Raw genomic sequence first — 18,264 nt, forward strand, 5'->3', positions numbered from 1 at the left:
ATCTTTCGGTCATCATTCTCACCTTCAAGGACTCTTCATGTTTTTGGAGGGATCTTTCAGTCATCATCCTCACCCTCAAGGACTCTTCTTATTTTTTGGAGGGATCTTTTGGTCATCGTCCTCACCCTCAATGACTCTTTTTATTTTTGGAGGGATTTTTTGGTCATTGTCCTCACTCTCAAGAACTCTTTTTTATTTGGGAGATCTTGTGAGGCTCTCACTCCCAAGTGAGTCATCTGGTGTTGGTGATTGGATCCTGACAGCTGAGGATTTTGTGTGGACCTAGTTAACCAGAATTGTACCTATTTGGCAATTGGGTGCTGGCTGAGGTTATGATGCTGCTTCAACCTGTTTAATTGGTTCAAGCTCTATTTGCGGGTTTTTACCTAGACTGGGGAAGTGGCGCTGTAAAGACGGTTTTCACCAATCTCTTTTATTTTTTGGCTCTTTTACCCAAGATCTTGTGGTCATGTCTGCCCTTTTCATCGGTTTTTTTCTCACGACGCCCTTTCGGGATTTCACTGTGCCTAGGTTTTATTTACGGAACTCTCTTACTCAGGGTTTCGTGACCATGCCCGTCCGTCATTTTTACTCATGGAGTTCCCTTGGTATACACCATCCCGTTATTTTCTCTTTCGTTTTTTTGTGAAGGCGTGTTTAAGGTCATGCCTTCTGAACCTCTACGAAGCCTTTTAACATCATGCGGTTAGGATGTGCACTATAGTTTAGGGTCATACAACTAGACCGTAGTAGTGATTGCTGACAACCTTTTGAGGCCATGGAGTGAGCATGGTGGTGGTTTTGACTCACTTTGGAGAGATGGCACGAGGCTACCTGTGAAAGATGGATGATGTATATGTGGAAGGTGAAAAGTGGTGACCTACTAGCTTACGACGAGTATGGATGGCGGGATGGCTCGTTGTTTTGTGAGCATTGGTAAGACTCACTGGGGAATGATGGATGATGGTGATGATGTGAATGGACTCACTGGGGAAGTAATGAAGGTGGTGCGTGCACATGAACGGGTAAGTTAGGGAAGAAGTGCGCGAAGATGCACGTAAACGACGTGTGCGCATGTGTGGGGGGTGTCTTTAAGGTCATGCCTTCTGGACTTGGGCAAAGCAGTTTAATATCATGCAGTTAGGACGTGTACTATGGTTTAAGGTCATATAGCTTGGACTGTGGTTATGCAGTTTAAAGTCATGGAACTATGACCATGCAATTTAAGGTCGTGCAACTAGACTTCCGCTACAGTTTAGGATCATATAGTTTGGACAATGGTGCTAAGCCTTTTAACATCATACGGCAAAGACGTGCACTACAGCTTAAGGTCATACAACTAGACCATAGTTATGCAGTTTAGAGTCATGCAATGAGGATTGTATAGTTTAAGGTCGTGCAACTAGACCTCCGTTACAGTTTAAGGTCATATAGTTTGGACCATGCAGTTTAGGGTCGTGCACCTAGACCATTTAGGTGGGTTGCCGTGTAGGTGATTCTCCATGGGGAATAGGTCCGTGGATAGCAATCCGACTCCCTTGGGGATAAAAATGGTTAAAGCTAGCTAGAGGTTTAGATGGAGAAGCAGACTTCACTGAGGATTAGGGGACAAATATGATTCCCTAAGGTGAAAGATGGAACTCCATGACTCACGGGAAAGTAACCCAATTCCTAGGGATAGGATAGCTTGGTGCGCGATTGACCCAAGTGTATTGAAGGGGTAAGCATGACTCCACAGGGATAATGAGCAATAGTATGCATGTAACTCCGTTGAGAATGACAGGGCAGAGCACAGGTGCAACCCCACTGGGGATTGAAGAGATAAGAATGACCCTAACTCCACTGGGGATAATGGGCTGCTATACGAATATGACTTCTACTGGGGATGAGGGAGGTGCGTCCATATTAAAGTCATGCACATGGACTATTTGTAATGTCGTTTTAACGTCTTGCTACAGGGACGTGTGCTACAATTTTAAGGTCTTGTCGCTTGGACCATGACTATGCAGTTTAAAGTCCTGCAGCTAGGACTATGCAGTTTAAGGTCGTACAACTTGACCTTCGCTACAGTTTAAGGGCATATAGTTTGGACCATGGTACTCATCCTTTTAACGTCATGCAGCCAGGATGTGCACTACAGTTTAAAGTCATACAACTGGACCATGGTTATGCAGTTTAGAGGCATGCAATGAGGAATGTGCAGTTTAAGGTCGTGCAACTAGACCTCCGCTACAGTTTAAGGTCATATAGTTTGGACCATGCAGTTTAGGGTTGTGCAGTAAGACCATTTAGGTAGGTAGGGAATATGACTCCATGGGAAACAGAGCCATAACTGGAGACTTGACTCCTTGGGGATGCAAAGTTGTTGCCTGCTTGTGGGGATGACAGGTCACGTTATGGGGAAAGGGAAACATCCACAGTCGGCAGCGCTATAGCATGTGCACGGCGTTAGCATAGGAAATTTCAATGGTGCGGCGCACGACATTTAAGCCTTTAGTGAGGTGCAAGACGATAACACTTTGTGGAGCGTGCAATGATAGCTTTTTGTGAAGCACGCGGCGATAGCTTCTTGTGGAGCACGTGGCGATAACCTTTAGTGAAGCACGCGACGATAAGGCATAGCGATAGCAATAGATGGCAACAGATTCATGAGGCATAGGCGGCAACGATTCGTATTCGGGCCTCGGGCTTGACTCGCCCCTGCCCGGACCTATCGTCATCTGAAGATAAGGACTTGGAGCATCATTTCGAATTTGTGAGGGGCACTTTACGACACTACAGACTATAAAAGGGGGTAAACCCCCATTTTACTATTTTACCGTAAGGTAAAATAGTGAAGTGAGTTTCAAAGAGAGTAGGAGCTTCCGTCGAGAGACTTCTGGCAAGAGCTTCCGACCAAAACTCACAGCGCGCAGGCTTTCAGGAGCTCTTCAGTGAACTTGAGCAAGTCTTGAGCCTTGCGGAGTGTTTTGAGAACATTTTTTTCAAAGAGTGTTAAGGCCTCTCGGGCAGGGAACATGGAGCTTCACAGGGCTTCTCCAAGGCTTTTCCGATTAAGAACGGAGGCCATTGAAGCTATCGTGAGAGAAACAATGGTGCCATTAGGTTGTAACACTATTTTCAATGAGCACTGGGAGTCTTTGGTGGACTTCTGGTTGTCTTGCGTTCAGCGGCAGGGAAGGAGAAGGTACAGTGGCTATGCTGGAAACTTTGTGATTTTTTTTGGCAAATAGAGGAGTGAGAAGAAGGGAGAAGGAAAACCCACAGGGTCACAGGGGAGCTTCTATAGGAATTCCAGTGGTTTATTGTTAGCTTCGGTCGCCGGTGAAAGAGAGGGAATAGATAGGGAAGGGTTTCTCGACGAGTAGGAGTGAGTTCCTAACGAGGAGAAGAAATACCAGTAGAACTTGAGGCATCACAAGCTTGTAATAGTTGGGGAGGTGAAGGGTCGTGGGACAGCGAGCGGTCAGCCTCCACAAGCGCGACGATAGGCCTCGTCGCGAGTGTCAAGCGGCGTGCTCAGATTTTGAGGGACGTGGTGTGCCACAAGTGTGATGCGTGTGAATAGCTTGCAGCCGGCGTTAGACGTAGATGTTATTAACCGACGCTTCATCTTGGTCTTTACGTGGTGCTTATGCTTTACTTCGGCAGACAGCGATAACCCCTTAGTCATGAGACAGCGATAGCCCTACCTTCTGCGCATGACGATAGACTTTTGGGTTGTGAGACGGCGATAGCCTTGCCCTCTGCGCATGACGATACTACCTCAGTGGGAAATCGACGATAGCCCTTACAAGAGCAGTCGGCGTTACGCCTTAAGTGACCAGTAGGCGATACGCCCTTGCGAACTCAGCTGGCAATATACCCTTGCGAAAGCAGTCGGCGCTAAGCCTTAGTGTTTTGTGGAAGTCGTACGCTGTCGGTGATAGCCTTGCCTTCTGCGCACGGGGATAAGGCTGCCTCTTAGTGACTTGCGCGTGGAAGTGAAGCCTTTGTTCTAGCTTCATGGCCCCAGCCTTCAGGTGCCATTCCAGATGTGAAGAACCTCCCACGAGTAGGGGAGCTTGGCACTAACGAATTCACCTGCAAAAGCTTGGTGAGGGGTGAGCCAATCTGGCTCACCGAGGCTTTATGTGAATTGAGGTGGCCTTTGAGTGTCACCTTTGCTTGTGACCCTATTCGCTTTGAGGTTAGCGAATACGGAAATGGGAATTTAAGAATAGAAGAAGGGGTAGGCCTCCTCCACTGTTTACATCGAAATATAGCATCAGGCGGGGACCCGCTGATCCAGGCAAGACAATGGTGAAGACCCCGGGCTTGAAGTGATCTTCTGCTAGTCTCCGAGTGCAAGGGGAGCACCCGTATCTGAAAGGGTATTCTTCCTGGACTGTAAGGGTGTTGAGTCGATACAGGGACACGATGAAGCGTGCTTCCCTGCTGGGCACCATTCAGTGCTCGACGGGATACTGTGACTGTTGTTCAAACACGGTCAAGGTGTTATTGAAAACTTGGAGCCATGCCAGTAATACATGGCTACTTGGTCATGGGGAAGCAAGGATGGCTTTGCTAGACTTGTACTTCATCGGTGGGCTCCCGCTCATCGGTGGTATATATGACGAGTTTGTACCCCCGAACTCGATCATTTTTGGAGGTAAACGAGTTGGGAAAGATGACCCGTTAGTTGGATTGCAAGAATTGTTCGAGATTACCAGCCGCTCTACTCTAAGTCCAAGAAGGGACGCATCTCCTTCACCCAATGGGTGGCATTCTTCTATGGAGATGGTGATGATGAGGCTGGTCCAAATCCTAGAAGAAAGGGGAAGACATCCACGGCGGGAGCCCCTCCAGTATTTTAGCAGCATAGAGGGAACAATCACATCTTTCTGGTGGCGTACCTGGTGCGCTTTTTGTGCAAGTTTGCTCTCCCCGGAGGAGTAGACACCATTCGTCTAAGCACTTCCTATGTAACCTGTGACATCGCGAGGGGATGAAGGTACGTGCTCGCACAGCCGGTCTTGTGCAGCATCTATTATAGCTTGGGAGCCATATCCAAGGGAAAAATCTATTAGGGCGACGATGGAGGGAACAACATAGTGGATGGAGAAGCCTTCCCAAGGGACTTCAAGACGCCTTTCCCCATCCACTATGTGTATGACTGGCTTGGGGCTTATTTCTCCAACACCTACCTCAAAAATAGGGTGTTGGATGAAACAATATGCCCATTTCACTTGAGGATCGCTGGGCAGAAAGCGATCTTCCATACTCTTGGTCACGCACGTAGCTTGTTCTTCAATGACCAACTTCATATGAGTTGAACCGCCTTCCCGATATGAAACCTAACAGATCGTGCTTTTGTTAATGAGCTGAGCAAGAGCCTAAATGGTGCTCCTACCACTCATAAGGAGCTGATGTATATGCTGAGTGTCAGAGGCGGGGTGCTACCTTACCGTACCATTCTTAGTGCCTAGCTTGAGGGGTATTTCTCTCATCGATTTGCCCGACAGCAGGGGCTGGACCAAGGGTGTCCATTCTCGGTGTTCTTTGAGAAGCAGCATAGCAAAGCCAATCGTAGGAAGAAAGATAAGCTAGGGACCCATCGTGGGACCTGGCTCCCAAGGCACATTTGAACAGCTTGGGCCACATGCTTGGAGTTTATAGAGGTCAACAACTACGTGCTGCCATATTTTGGCAGAATAGTGCGAGCAATAGAGGCCCACAAAATCTGGTGGCAGATCACTAATAAGGGGTATTGGGAAGCTGACCACTCCTGAAAAGGGGATAACTCTCGTTGGAGCCAGAACACATGACAAAGGAAAATGGCGATGACTCCTGCTTTGGGGGGATATTCACCCTGGGCTTCCCCTGGAACTGGAGCGTCGTTGGGCGGCCTCGTCAAATTGCCTTGGACAAGTCTTTGTCATGGTTTCTCAACGTGGAGAAGAAGGCAGAGAGAAATTTTAAAAACCTCTCTATTATCTTCAAATGGAAGGAGGGCCGCAAGGTTCCAGGTTATGAAGGGTGCTCGGTCCACGATTTGAGCGAGTTGATGGGGAGCGGCCCTCACAACAAGCTTGTTGCCTGCTCTCTCGAGGGGGTGCTTCTAAGACTGCTGCACCCTCTCAAGTGAAAGGAAAGAAGAGGAAGCGGGCTGCCCCGATCGTTCCTCGTGCACCTGCTCATCGGGCTCCGAAGCGTAAGGGGATCAAGCGTCCAGTGGTTAGGAAGTCGGAAGATGGCCCTTCACCAGCTGCTTCTTCGGAGTCATACGTGTCTCCCGATGGAGGTGAAAGGGGTTGATGAGGCGATCGAGGCAAAGAGGACCTCTAGAGCTCAGGAGGTTGCCATGCCTACCAAGGAAAGGGAAGCCTCGGTAGAGCTTATGATCATAGAAGAGGCCGGTGCCCCAGGGACTGAAGAGGGGCCACCCGAGTAGCAGGAAGTTGCTGCCCCAGGTGATGTAGCTGTAGGGAATGCAAAGGAAGGAGATCCTCAGGGGTCGGACTTTAAGGGCCTAGAGGCAATACCCTGGCTGTAGAGGAGGCGGACCCTATGGGAGAGCCTGTAGCTGAAATGGTTGCCATGGAGGACAAGGGTGAAGAATAAGAGGGGGAAGGTGTCGAATTTACTGAGGCGAAGATGGCAGTTCAAGAAGAGAGGGAGATGGAGTTGGCCCTGAAAGGGCTGAGGCCGCTTTGGAGCATATTGCAACTACTCTAGAAAACGAGGGGCAAGGAGAAGAGGTCAGCCTTGGAGGGACCATGCTTGCTAATGGTGAGGCTGACGGGGTAGGTGAGGAAGTTGTGAGGACCGAGCAGGTTGAAACTAGGGCCCCCTTCGCACTCACAAATGATGAGGGCTTGGGCTTCACAATCTCTCGGTAAGAGCAAATAACTCACATGGCTATCATCCCTTCGCGTTCTGCCGTGGAGACTGATACTCCTTCCATTGTAGCGGCCCCAGCAGCATTGCTTAGGCCTAGCTTGAGTGGGATGTCCGGTATAATTATGGACATGCTTCTTTTGGGCATGTAGAGACTGAAGGGTGTGCCTCTTACTGAACTTAATGGTGCAATCCAACAGTTGAGGAAGGTCGCCCTTGCAGGGGGTACACCAAAGGTCATCCCTTACTTTGATGATGTCGTAAACGAGCCAGAAGGGTGGAGATTAAAGGCCTTGCATGAAGAAACAACTGCACAGCGACTGGAGAGCTCGCAATTACCCCCTTTGGAGTCCTCCGTTATGGGCAATCGCGAACAGGTAGAATCTCAATTGCAGCAAAAGGATGCCGCAGTCTCTCAGAGATCCAACCTTGCGGAGAAAGCTGTCGCTCGTCACCGCAAGCTGATGACCCTGCGGATGAAGATATTAGCGCTGACGTAAAATCTTGACAAGCTGGAAGAGGAGACTGCGGCTTGGGAAGCAAAGGACCAGGTGCTTGCCGATAATATTCTGGCCCTCGAGTGCTCCTTGGAAGAAAGGACTACCTTCATGGAGCATGAGGCGGAGCTAGTGGCCAAACTGAGAGGCGAAATCCAGCGGGCAACGGCATGAGCTGCAACATATAGGGGGAAGATCAATGAATTGATTGATCGATTTTGAAGTGTCATCTTATTTTATTTTATTTTTCCCATATTTTTTACACTTGTAATATCCCCTTGCTTTATGAATAAAATTCTTTCTTTTGCTTCAGTGTGATGCGTGGCTCTTTTATTCTTCCTTCTCTTTCTGTTTTGTTACTTCTACCCTTTCACAGTGTGAGACGAAGAAGAATAACCCACTACTTGCTTTGTCTTTTGATAAATTATTGTGGCTTCAATGATCTCAAATGGAGGAGCAGTTGCTTCCTCGCCCCTTAGTGATTGATTCGACAGGGGTTCATAATCTATGGTTCTCATGATTTGGTGAGCCTGTTCGCTGTAAATACTGCAATATGGGGAAGCCTTGACTTCGATTTGAGGTGCATTGCTTTTGAGCTCGTCATAGGTCTTAGTCTCAGGGAAAGACTCCTTCAAGTACTTTGAAGCGACGCGAATAACCTCCAACTGATTCTGGAGGCTGCGAGCCTCACTTCTCAGCTTTGCCATGTGGTCTTGTTCTTGAGAGATGGAGGACTAACTCTTCTCCGCCTGTACTTCTCCGAGAGCCTTTAAGAAGCATAAGACCTTCTTTTTGCTGCTAGTGATTTCCTTATTCAAGGAGGACGGGATTTGGAGTACCTTCATTGGTGGTTGGTATGCCAGTTTTGCTTCTAAAAGATCAATGGGGACATGCATGACCTTTTGCTGGTCCAGCATATAGGTAACCCTCGATGCTGGAAGGTCTAGGGCTTCCTCAGACTTAGGAGTTGCTTCTATCTCATCATTTTGTTTCGACGAATTAGAAGTAGAGACAGAGGCTTCATCTTCGGGAGGTGGCAAAGTATACTTGGGTAGATAGGAGTCAAGGGGAGGATCTTGCCTTGTCTTTCCTCTTCTTTGAACATATATGTAATCATTCACCCAAGGTCTTCAACATCCTCATGAGACAAGGGTCCTGTCTCTCTCACATGGTTCCAATCATCATCCTTTGGCCTTTCTGGTGCTGGAAGGTATGTGAAATAGTACTTAACGTCAGCATAGTGAGTCTCGGTTATAGGGAATGATCACTTATCAGCATAGACCATGTGTTATCTCCCATCTCAACTATGCTTGAAGCATTAGTGGAGCATAGAAGGGACCACCCCCTGATCATGAACCAAGGGTGGCCGAGTAATACATTGTAAGATGTATCGGTGTCGATAACGTGAGACTGGGCTTAATCATTCAGGTCACTGATCTTGTGGCGAAGACAAACTGCCTCAGCTGGCTTTTCTCCTAATTGGTTGAACCATTGCACAATGATGTGGGTAGAAGTGAGGTCGTCAAATCCTAATCCTAGTCGGGTGAGGATCCTTCTTAGGATCAGGTTGACTGCTGACCCTCCATCCAACATAATCTGGTTGATAAGGCAGGCGTGTAATTAACCATTCACGAAGAGGGGGCCATTGTAAAATTTTCCTCCCAACTGCAGGTCATCTTCGAAAAAGGTGATTGCTAAGCACCTACCCAGGATCGCTGGGTCCACCTCAATAGGCTCCACTTCAGTCTCGTACACTTCTGGGTTAGAAAGGGCTTGAACCAGGGCCATACGGCAGTCTCTGGACAACATAAGGGCATCACAGATACTTAGAAGGGCCGGAAGCTTTTTCAAATTTCCAATTACGTCATATTTCACCTTATCCTCATTAGCCTTTTGTGTTCTTGATCCAGTCACTGGTTTTGGTGGTAGGGTAGTTTTAGGAGTAAGTTTTGGTTGAGTTTTGGTTTGTGACACTGTCTGACTTTGTTGTTCAGCCGGTGCTATCTGGGCTGATGGGCAGGTAATAGGGATTTATATTAGGGATGTAGAGGTTTGAGGTTGAGGTTTAGGGAAAAGTGAAGGATCATGAAATTTGAGGACCTTGAGCTTCTGAGGTGTGGGTTGTAGCTTCTTCCCTGATCTTAGGCTCATTTGCCCCGTGCTAGATGGCACTTCTAATATCTGTACCATATGGGAGGCCTCCTTTGAACAAGAGCTTGAAGATGGTTCGGACTTGGCTTAGGCTGTCAAGGCGTCGGCGTTGACATGAATTCAGCCACCTAGGCCAACATCTTTCTTAGGCGCTTCCACTATGATCTGATGATGTTGGTGCCTTCGAGCTCTCTGTTTAGAGTGTCGAAATCTGGGCACTGCCGAACTGCACCTGTGAAAGAGATAGAAGAGGAGGGAGGAGAAGAAGAGTTAGAATGTTCTAGGCAGCTTTTTACGTCGTCACCAGAATTGGATGTGGGTAGGGGGTATTTTAGGTCTTGCCCTAGCTTTTATCGTTGGGAGATGCTTTTAACGTCGACACCCGTATTGGACGAGTCCCGAGCAGTTGATGACTCAGGGACGTCCACCTTATTGGATGAAGGGATAAGGCTAGCTGCACCTAAGATGAAGTCATGTAAGGTCGGCTGTGGAGGAAGGGGCTTGAGAAATTCTTTGTCGACTGGTGGCTGATGAAAGTGGTTCCTTCGGTGCGCTGACCTAGGTGCTCATCTCTTTTTGGGGCCCTTAGTAGGTGTTTGGTCTGTCCTATCGAGCTGATGAGTAGCCCTAGCTTGGTGGACTGCCTCACGCATCACGGACTTGAGCCTACGTCGCCCATGGTAGACTTCCCAAGGCTGAGAAGTCGAGGGTTTTGAAAGGTCTGAGATATCCTCGTAGGGGACCTAGAGTGGAATTTTCTCTTGAACAAGAGTAATGGCTTGAAAGCATTCTAGGAGAATGACGCAAACAATGTGGCCTTCCTCTACCTTCTCCGAGACTATAGCATCGAACCTAGAGCATTCCGCAAGCTTATGGCCCCATACCTGGTGATATGGGCACCAGAGATTTTCTGTATCATGGGCAAGACAGCTAGATTGCCTGGCAAGCTTGGGAGTGACGAGACCTTGTTGGAGCATCGCCTCGAAGAGGGTCTGTAGAGGGTCTTGTACAACACTTTCCTGAGCTTGTGTCAGGAGCTTTTCTTACACTAGTGGAGCAGTGACTTGAGGGTGTCCTTCTGGGTTAACATGACCTTCTTGGTGCTGCTGCATCTTCTTTGCCAATAGCTCGTGGAAGCCAGTGTATTCGTTCAGGTCATGGCCTCTTATCAGATGATACAGACACTAGAGGTTCTCAGTCCCTGGAGGTAGGAACTTGGGCTGCCTTGTCGGCTTTGGCGTGATGAGACCTTCTTCTAGCATTATGGAGAATAGTGCATGGAGGACAGTGGGTACCTCGTCATCCTCTTAGATTGTCACTATGTGGGAAGCCTCAGTTGCCCCGAATGCTTTCTTTAGCTCTTCGAGCTTTATCTAACCCTTGTTATTAAGGGCATCAATAATGTCTTTGAGCGTATAACACTCTTGAGTGGGGTGGCCTATTCTCCTATGATAGGCACAATACCTCTCATTTGTCTCTTGTCCAGCTTGTTCTGGGGTGTTGACCCGGCAGTTGGATCATGTTTTGCTCTAGTGGTAATCGAAGCAGTGCAGGAACCCACTCCTTCTTGAAGGGTACGCCTTGTTCTGGTGTTGGATCCAGTAATCACTTCGATTTATATTTTAAGGGGCGGGACCTTGTTATAGGACTGCTGCTGCTTGCCCCCAGCTTGCAGTGTCTGTGCCTTGGAGAAGTCCAACGTTTGAGGGGCGGCTTTCTTAGTGTCAGTCACGGTGACGACTGCACTAATCACCACTTTTTGCTGGTTGCCCAGATTGTTGGAGTGAGAATTGCCATTGCCCAAGTTGTTTCTCGAGCTAGAGGGCTGCTGACAAGATCCACCATGCTGCTTGAACAGACCTTCTATACGAACCGCTTTAGAGATGAGCTCTAACATGGAGTATTGGAAGCCTCAACATGTAGGGCGATCTCGGGCAACATATTTCATATACAGGTTTGAATTGCTTCTCTTTCAGTCATGGAAGTGGCATGATAGGTTGCCAATTCTCTTCATCGGGCAATGAACTTATCGACTGGCTCACCAGAGTCTTGAGTCAGAGTGAGGAGCTCTAAACTTCATAGAAGTGCTGGTAAAACAATTGCGCCATTTCCTTCCACGTGTGTACTGAGTTTGGAGGTAGCCAAGCATACCACTGAAAGGCTGGCCCTTCGAGAGTCTCGACGCACTTATGGAGGAGGAGTCGCCCATTAGTTTTTGTCTCTCAGCATGGCGCTTGGAAGTGAGCGGTATGCTGATGCGGGGATGTAGTACCATTGAACAGGGGGAGCTTCCCTTTTTGATAGTTTGGGGGAAACGACACCTAGTCGATATACGAGGGGTATGACTTTTGGTAAAGCGGCACCCCATGCATGCCGGGGACTTTATTCTTAAGACTGTGGGTCACCATGGTATCTATGTCGGTTTGTGTAACCAAGCGGGGTGCAGAGCTGTCTTGGGAAGCCAGTGGGGGAGTTTGCTCGTGAGTTGTGTCCTCTCCAGGCTGGGAGTTAGCCTCATGGTGAGGAGGGGAAGCAAGGGACCTGGAGGCCTCTAAGCGATCCACCTTTTCGAGAATGGACTGCATCATCACCTCGAACTTATTCATCCGCTCTTCTTGGGCGTCATCCGGCTAGTTGATCACCATAACACTGATTGTTTCTTTTGAAAGGTCGGAGCCAAGTGGAGTCGTGGACTGCCAAAGCTGCGAGTCGTACATGGAAAGTCTGTCTGTAGGGGCTCAGCATGCCCCGACTGGACTCGAACCTTGTACGCTGACCTGTGAGGGCCGGTTCTTGACGGTCTTGAGATCGTTACTTCTTGGCAGCTCGATCTTTTCTACCGAGCAATCTTGGACTTCTTGCCCAGGTTATGGACTTCGAAGAGGGAAGAAGGGATTGTGAGGCAGGAGGTCATCAAGAGTGGTAACTTCAACTGCCTTAGGAGTCTCTCTAGTTAGGAGCTGCAGGCCTCTCTTCTGCTTGATCTTGAGACTGCAATAGATTTCAGTCCAGAATAGAGCCTAAGACTTGGACTGCCCCGTCTTTCTTGAGCATGCGAGGGTTGTGTCTATCAGTTGGAGCAGAGAATGAGGTCCCAGGATATAGGGCAATCCGGGCTGCCACCTTGGAGTTTTAGGGTTCTATCTGCCATCAGGCCTTTGCCTCGAATTCCCTTGTGAGGTCCGGGTGCATGGCTGAACTAGGGTGGCTGACTCAAGATGGTACTCTTAGGTAAAACCCTTAGGTACCAGGTCTCGAGGTGTTTACTTGGCTAAGGAAAAGTGGCAAACGAAGGAACTAGCCCACGACTCCGCCTGAGTCGAGATCGAGGAGGAACCTGTGAAATTGGTGTGTGTGCACCTTTGGAGGTAGCCATCCGGGTGAATTGGGGGTCAGCCCAGGCTCGGTCAGCTAGTTCGACCTTAAGAGACCGAGACATATGAGCTTGTGTTTGTGTGGGACCGGAGAGGAACCTATCTCTCACTGGATGTAGTCGTGTGTGCTGAGAGGGAGGACGAAGTGGTCAACCCTAGTGTGCTCGATTTGGCACAGAATTAGCATTGCCCTGAGCAGTGGGATGCAGATGCATGATGCGTCCAGGGTTCAGCCCGAGAAGGCCTAGAATTGAACACGAACTTAAGGTAGCATGAAAGTGGCCTTGAGGTGTGGTTCGAGTGGATGGACCACGAGTCTTTAGGTGTGTGCGAGAGGTGGAGGCCCCAGGATCTCCCCCTCGATGTGTCAAACCTCTAGGTATAGCGGTTCGGGGTGATGAAGGAGTTTGTGGGGTGGTCGTGCGACAACGTCAAGAGCGATGGCAACCTGCTTGCCTTTCTCGAAAGCGGACATGGCAGCATTCCGACGTACCTTAGCAATGTGACTGGCAAGGGACTTGCCAGTAGCAGGGTGCGTGCTGTGTGTGGTGGCATGTGTGCCACCAATGCAAAAAGCCTTAGTGGAGGGTCCGCCAGGGCTACGAAGTGGGCAGTTAGGGACCTTCAAGTCCCTTCTCACTCCATGAGAGAACCTGATAGTCGGACTGTGAGTCCTTACTCAAGAGGAATGTAGGGAACGAGGCTTGAGATGCTCGCTTCCCTAGAACGGTCACAAGTGCGGGGATGAGAAAATCCCCAACTCGGATGAACGGATTGAAGGACGAAGGGGTAATAAGTCCTTAGTGGAGTCGCCAAACTGGACCTCTCCTCCCTAGATCTAAGTAATCGAGTGACACATGTCTCGACCTGAGATCACTATCTCGGGAACTTTGTTCACAGAATAAGGACATGTGCCTAATTAGTGAGAGAGGAATTTTGTTCGTGAGGTGGGACCAACCTCACTTGAGTCTGTGACTTACGACGAAAAGTCCCCCTAGCTGGTATGGAATCGCCTCCCTTGACCTGCAATCTCCTTATTTTTTGCACAACACTATTATGTTTAACTTGCAAGTAGGCCGAAGGACCCACCCTTGTCATTGGGCAATGCACATTCATATGGCAGAGAAGATGAGAAGTTATGATGATGAAGAATAAGATTCGAATAAAGAAAGAAAAGAGAAGAGGACTTGATATGGGGAAGAGACTAGCATGATAGCTGAACCAGTACAGTGACCGACTCGGAGTGGTAGTAAGATATGCACGGTAACTCAGACCGACGCAACGACAATACTGCTCGAAACCAAGGTCATATCGACTGTCTTAATGTGGTGTGGCAGCAAGACGGGCATGGTACTCAGGACTAGCACGACGGCAATACTACTCGACAACCAGACCGCAATGACAGTGCTAGACTGAGTCTATCCTTTAGTCAAGCAAGAATGAGGAGAAAAGAGAAGAAAAGAGAACAAAGAGAAGGCACGAGAAGGCAAAGAGAGAGGGTCCCGACGGCATTAAGATCTCCACCCATGGCCATGGAGTAACAATGTTGCGGCCCCTGGACGGCGCTGCACTCTGCTGCTCACAGTGAAAAGGACAGGCAACGAACTTCAGACGGCGATAGGCATCGCCGTTGGCAACACGAGAAGGCAACACATCCCTCTGCTAGTGGCGATAGCTTCTTGTAAAGCACACTGTGATAGGCGAGGGATGCGAGAGAAGCCCGTGGATAGAGATAGGCACCGAGCGCACGAACGAAGGTCGCGAACAGCGATAGGCACTAAGCACATGAAAGAAGCCTGCTGACAGCGATAGGCACCGAGCTCATGAAAGAAGCCTGTAGATGGTGATAAGCATCGCTGCGACCCTTCACCGGTGGCGATAGGCATCTTCATCTACAATAGGCACAAGGCATAAGAGAGAAGCTCGCGGACAACGATAGGCATCGCTGCGACCCTTCACGGGGGGTGATAAGCATCGCCGTCTCCGATAGGCGTGGGACGCAAGAGAAGCCTGAGGGCGGCGATAGGTATTGTCGTAACCCTTTGCAGGCGGCGATAGGCATCACCATCTGCAATAGACACACAACAAGATGAGACCCCTAAGGGCGGCAATCGGCATCGCCGTCTGTGCTTACACGGGATGCCAAGGATGCACCTGCGGACAACGTTGAGCAGCACCATCTACGAACTTCGTAGAGGGATAGAGACAAATGAAGAGAGGGGGAAATAAAATTGTGCATGGCACTACTATTTCCATGCCTGACCTGCGAAACCACAGGAAAGGAAAGAAAGAATGAGGCATGCACAAAACTACCACTGTCGTGCATGGCCTCTGAGAAAAAACTTAGATGAAGAAGACGAAAGAGAAGAAGAGAGAGAGAAGAGAGGAAAGAAGAGAAGAGAGAGAAATAGATTTATCTTAAGCTTAAGGGTATCGACCTAAAATTTCTCTCTCCTTCCTGTCTCTCTCAAAACTTGACCCAATAATAAAAAAAGATGGAAATTTTATTAAGCAAAGTTCGGTCCGTGTACAATGATAAGACATGATATATATAGATTTTTGCCCAAACATTGGTGGATTGATCAAAATTAAACCTAATTGCTGAAAATTAAAATTTAATTAAATTAAATAAAATAAAAAAATAGGGTGTAAAATGACCGATTTTCCCCTTCCTAACAACTGGGGAAATTTCATAACAGTCCCTGTTGCTACCCTAGAACGCGTATGATCTTTTAGCGATGATCCGGGATTGCTCTGCTGCTCGTTTATCCGAAAGATGATTGTTTTCTTGTAGGGCTCGGTATGACGATCGATTTGATATCAACTTCGAGCCATGGATCGTGTTTTTATGCCACCATCATGTAACTAGAAATTTGGATGAATCATTATAAAATTCAGATCAATAGTGTGCTCATCCCTTAATGTTACTTCATGATTTCTTCACTGTATTGCACTGATCATGCCATCATGGTCGCATGGCAACAAATGCTGTCTGATTTCTTGCCCGGACAAAGATTTTTCAACTTTTGATTTTTGGTCGGAATCCAAAATTTCGACACCGAAATTTGCAGACACTTAATCGGCTTCGTGTAAAAAGTCTGGCTATTTATCATGCACGGAGTTTGGACTAGTAATAGCCATGGACCTTATGCACGCAATGCAACTGGTTTCACATCGATCGGGTTTGGAAGCGCCATGATTTGTCTACTCAAATGAGGCATGTCACTGCTAATTTTCCAGCAACTTTCTTCACGGATCAACAACTTCTCTCTAGCTTTTCTCCTCGTTCGAGCGTCGTTACATGGCATGCCATATATCAAAACTCTCATCTTCGTGAGGCAAACAAGCTCACTAAATTTGAACACGATCCGACTCAGGACGAGTGAGATATGAGCGTCACAAGTCACTGTTGGTGACTGTCCCTTTAATGGAGTTTAGTTGCAGGGTGACCACACAAGAATAGTATGCGGCTCCTCATGTTTTTTTCTTTTATCCATAACTTCTTCCTGGAGCATACATTTTCAACCATGCCAAATCCAATGGTAATGGTCCCATGGCCATTTGATGATCGGAAAGTAGGGTTTCAATTATAGGGGTTCGTTTCAGGGTGCTAGAGGTTAATTTGCCGGAACTGTTTCTCAGTCTGTACTAGCTTAGATATGTAAGATTGTGACTAAACTTGGAAAGAGACATTTAAGAGTCTTGATGAAGATCTTGACCAGTTCTGGGGCCATTCTGTGACTGTCAAAATTTTTACTGTTTGTCAGGCTTTATTGACTGGCTTCTCCGTTTTATTCCACATCGGGGATCCATGGTGCAGCATGTGGTGGGAAATGTAGTTACCTTGTGTGTCAAGCATAACACCTTAGTGTACTCTATTTTCAGTTTTTTGAATGCAAGTTTTTCTTCCACTTCATCTTGGGTCTTCTTCTTCTTCTTTCTATTTGCTTTTGAGTCTTTGCCTAGTGTAACAAGGTTACACTAATTGAGAAGCAGATAGTTCGATATTGTGGAATCCGTCTTTCTCTACATGGTATCAGAGCCACAAGGTTGGTGGTGATGTTGTCTTAACTCCCTTGGTGAAGAACATGTTTTTTTTTTAAAATGAATTCGGGTGGAAGGATGAATGGTTTTTGCATTGAATTGCCCAACCAATCAAACTATAAGATATAGAGGTCATATATGGACTCTTACCTTGCTGGTGAAGACTTATGGGAAGTTGTCAGTGGAAATGATAAGGATGTTCCTACACCGGAATATATTGATGCATTAAAAAAATGGAAGGTAACAAATGCAAAGGCAGAGTCCATCTTGAAGAGATCTATTTCTCCAAATCTATTTGATCATGCTATGAACTGCAAATCGGCTTGTGATATTTGAACTACTCTTGATGGGTTATTCAATAAGAAAGATGTGGCTCAATTGCAATTGTTGGAGAATGAGCTGCTAACTCAACTCATGGTGATCTTTCCATTTCCTAAATCTTCTTGAAGATCAGGAATCTTTGTTTGAAGATTTCTCTTCTTGATCCGGAAGAACCAATTTCAGAGGCATGAATGAAGTGGCATATAATTCATGGTCTAAAGAGGGACTGTACTCCATTTGTTACTTCTATTCAAGGGTGGGTTGGGCAACCATCTTTAGTAGAGTTTGAGAATCTTTTTACTTCACAAGAATCTTTGTCCCCCCAAATGGCTGAATTCTTTATTTCGAGAAGTGATAGAGATGCTTTATTTACTAGCAACAATAAATATTATCAGAAGGAGAAAGATAAAATTCAAGGTTCCAATGATCATGATGATGCAAAATCATCCGGTAAAGGTGATAGAAACCAGAAATATGTCAAAGTGTTATCGGTGTGATAAACTTGGACACATAAAAAATAATTGTTGTGCTAAATTGAAAGGTGGAAATGTAGCTGAGAATGAAAGTTAGCCAAATTGTAATGACGGATGGGGAAAGTGTTTCTTGGCTGGTACCACAATGGTTAATACATTAGCCTCTATTAATTTTGAGGCTAATTGGATCATGGATTCTGTTGTGGGCATCATCTCACTGGAGATGATTCTAACTTCTCAAGATTTCGAGATTGCAATGGCAATGATGCTATCATTATTGCTGATAATACCATTCATCCTGTGGAAAAAGGAGTCGTCACTATTAATAGGGATAGTGATGATTACATCACACTTAAGGGTGTTTTCCATGTACCCGGTATGAAGATGAACCTTTTCTCTGTTGCCAATGCTATAGATTCGGGCCAATATGTTCTATTAGGGCCTAACGATGTGAAGTTCCTAAGGAACATTACAAGTTTGAAGGCGATGTTGTTCATACTGGTAAAAGAGTTAAAGATTTGTTCG

The 18,264-nt window shown here is 47.2% G+C and overlaps 1 pseudogene across 1 annotated transcript in view; it reads right to left on the reverse strand.

Moving 5' to 3' along the window:
- The window catches only part of LOC18442946 (uncharacterized), a 42,502-nt pseudogene that overhangs the window by 13,638 nt on the left and 10,600 nt on the right, over positions 1 to 18,264 (reverse strand). Inside the window, exon 5 of the transcript XR_016053282.1 lies at positions 18,130 to 18,237. The product of XR_016053282.1 is annotated as an uncharacterized LOC18442946 (transcript). The remainder of the gene's footprint in view (positions 1 to 18,129; positions 18,238 to 18,264) is intronic.

This window comes from Amborella trichopoda, chromosome 4 (assembly GCF_054954075.1).
Source record: "Amborella trichopoda isolate Santa Cruz 75 chromosome 4, AtrichopodaSantaCruz75HAP2 v2.0, whole genome shotgun sequence".
NCBI classification, from domain to species: Eukaryota; Viridiplantae; Streptophyta; class Magnoliopsida; order Amborellales; family Amborellaceae; genus Amborella; species Amborella trichopoda.